This window comes from Salvelinus sp. IW2-2015, linkage group LG35, assembly GCF_002910315.2.
Source record: "Salvelinus sp. IW2-2015 linkage group LG35, ASM291031v2, whole genome shotgun sequence".
NCBI classification, from domain to species: domain Eukaryota; kingdom Metazoa; phylum Chordata; class Actinopteri; order Salmoniformes; family Salmonidae; genus Salvelinus; species Salvelinus sp. IW2-2015.
In genome coordinates this window covers 8,638,394-8,641,470 of record NC_036874.1, presented here as the reverse complement: position 1 = coordinate 8,641,470, position 3,077 = coordinate 8,638,394, and the positions used below count along the sequence as shown (strand labels likewise).

Below are 3,077 nucleotides of genomic sequence, written 5' to 3'. Positions count from 1 at the left end.
ATACCATTCCATTTATTCCGCTCAGCCATTACTATGAGCCCGTCATCCTAATTAAGGTGCCACCGGCCAGCTGTCATGTACAGACGCAGGTGTATACTCTTATGAAAATTACAACAGTATGGAAACACCATAGTTTGTATTTCTTGATTGAAAGTTGACAGAGTGAGAATGAGTGAGGACTGTGATGGACAGTTGATGCTGCGTAGTTTCTTTCCAAGTGTTGGAGGTGCCGTTCTAACACAAATCCTCTCTTTCATTCCAGGTCTCAATTTGGAGGAAAATATTCTGTCTGTAGCTGATAAAGGAGCTGTCCGTGGCACTGAATTCCAGATCCACAGATATACCCAGTGCACACCCATGCCCTTGTGCCACTCCTGATATCTCCCGTTCCTAGCAGCAACCAGCCTCACCGCAAGAGCCAAGATGGAACGACGGCTACGGACGAGACGGACGGCAGGACTTCGTCCGCGGCGCCAAAAGACATCGCCAAGGTGGTGAAGAAGCAGGCGGGCAAGAAGGGGGGCCGCAGTGTGGACAAAAGTGCCCGACGAGTACACCAAGCGCTCATACAAGCGCTTCGAGGAAGAGGACGATGATGACGACTACCCCGTGCAGCAGAGCCAAGATGGCGCCGGCTACTACCGCAAGACAGCCGGGCCAACGACGACGAGGCGGCCACAGCGACTCCACGGAAGGTCACGACGAAGATGATGAGATCTACGAGGGCGAGTACCAGGGATCCCCGGGCGGAGTCCGGCAAAACGGGTCGGGTGGACGGGATGGCCCCCCAAGCTCAGATCAGGGACCTGGCCCAGTTCGAGGCGGAGAGAGGAAGGATCAGGAGGAGCTGGCCCAGCAGTACGAGACCATCCTGCAGGAGTGTGGCCATGGGAAGTTCCAGTGGACGCTGTACTTTGTGCTGGGCTGGCCCTCCATGGCAGACGGTGTGGAGATCTTCGTGGTGGGCTTTGGTGCTTGCCCAGCGCAGAGAAGGACATGTGTCTGTCAGAGGAAAGCAAGGGCATGTTGGGTAAGATGGTTCTAATGGCCAGCCTGCTATCGATTATTCTAACTGTATTACTCTCTCTCTATTCCGGTTCCCTTATTCCTCTTTCCCTCCTTGTTTATTTGCTCTTTAGCCCTCTCTCTATCTTTTTCCCTCTCACTCTCTTTTTCCTTTTCACTCTATTTAGCCCTCTCACTCTCATCAGTTTGTCTGCATCTCTTTATTCCCTACAAAAGCAAGCTTGAGTTCAAAGAGGAAGCCTATTCAAGGGATACTTCAGGATTTTGGCAATGATGCATGCATGCTAGTAGATACCCATAGACTTCCAGTCATTGCGTTAACACTAGTTAGCATTGGCTCGAGAAACTACCTCTAACGTCCTTCATACTGGGCTCCCGAGTGGCGCAGAGGTCTAGGGCATTGCATCTCAGTGCAAGAGGCGTCACTACAGTCCCTGGTTCGATTCTAGGCTGTATTACATCCGGACGTGATTGGGATTCCCATAGGGCGGCGCACAATTGTCCCAGCATTGTCCGGGTTTGGCCGGGGCAGGCCGTCATTGTAAATAAGAATTTGTTCTTAACTGACTTGTCTAGTTAAATAAAGTAAATTTAAAAAAAACGAGACATAAAAATGCCATCCAGAAATTCATCTGATGCTGGGGAAGTAGATAAAGGGCCGCATTGCCAAAATCCTGAAGTATCCCTTTAATATAAAATGTACCCCATGCCACATTTTCCCCATACTCTTATTATTTTAACACACTTTATATGAAGTTACAGTATCTAAAGGCCTCACTGCCCATGTAACTACTGAACGCCCCCTTTAATTCTCAAACCATCTCTGAAATCCAAGCCAAATCCTATACATGCTTTGGTTCAGGTGTTTTATAGCAGAATATACTGCACACTGGAGACCATAGCATAGGCCCATTAAGAGAATGGTGTGTGCTGTGTGAAGTTACTCATGTGACCATTTCCCTTCCTGGGGGACAATGTCCATTCCATGACTAACACGCCATCTGTCTTTGGCCATTCAGCAAAGACACAATGAACGAGGGCTATGGTCCTAACACATTCAACTCATTCTCCGTTTTACTGGCATGCTGTGTTATGCATGTTGTTTTTTATCGATTCATTTTGTTTTATCTTGTTGCTTTTTGTTTGATGTGGGGAGTGAGGTCAGCGTATTGAATGGCGTGTTCAAAGGGGTATCATGTTTTTATAGCGCAGCAGGATTGAGAATGGATTCAAAAGAATCTCTCTCCATCACCATTACGTTCTCCTTTCTTGTTGTTCGGCCAAAAGTCATACCGATCCATATTGATTATTTTGTCAATGGTAGTTTTCGCTCTCATATTTAGATTAATTCAGTGAATGATCATATTCACTCCACATAACACTGACATAGAGATGACTCATTTGACATCCAGTCATGCATGTGTGGGTTCTTTTCTAGTCGACATATGGCATGTGTGCATGCTTTCGTATGTAATGGATGTGTAGGTATGGACCCAGCAGTGACACTCCCCCTCATGTGCTCTGGCAGGCGTATATGTTTGTGTTTGTGTCTCTGTGAACTGTATGTGTGGTCTCTGGCTGACGACTGGCTTGCATGTGTATCTCTCTCGCTCTCTCTCTCTCTCTCTATGTCCCTCACTGGGTCTCTGTATGTGCTGTGTTGGGGGAGCCAGTATGGAAACAAGGCCCTTGGTCTCTCCCCTGTTACACAACATGCCTGACTCATGCTGGAGTGCTTCTCTCATGTATGCCACTGTGCCGCCCATGGGTCCTAGTGTCCTCGCTGTTCCCTCCTCCCTGACTGCCATTGTGCTACCCTGCCCGCCGTTGTATTAGTAGGCAGAATAGACCGCTGTTAGTGTTGTCAGAGAGCCAGTCTCTTTAACCTGATGCACTCTGGCGGAACCACACAGTGTGTGTGGTGTGTGTGTGTGTGTGTGTGTGTGGTGTGTGTGTGTGTGTGTGTGTGTGTGTGTTGTGTGTGTGTGTGGTGTGTGTGGTGTGGTGTGTGTGTGTGGTGTTGTGTTGTGTGTGTTGTGTGTGGTGGTGCG

At 48.5% G+C, this 3,077-nt stretch overlaps 1 pseudogene; it reads left to right on the top strand.

The window, feature by feature from the left end:
- Nucleotides 1–529: 529 nt before the first annotated feature.
- Nucleotides 530–3,077, top strand: part of LOC111959027 (synaptic vesicle glycoprotein 2A-like) — a 33,143-nt pseudogene continuing 30,595 nt past the window's right edge.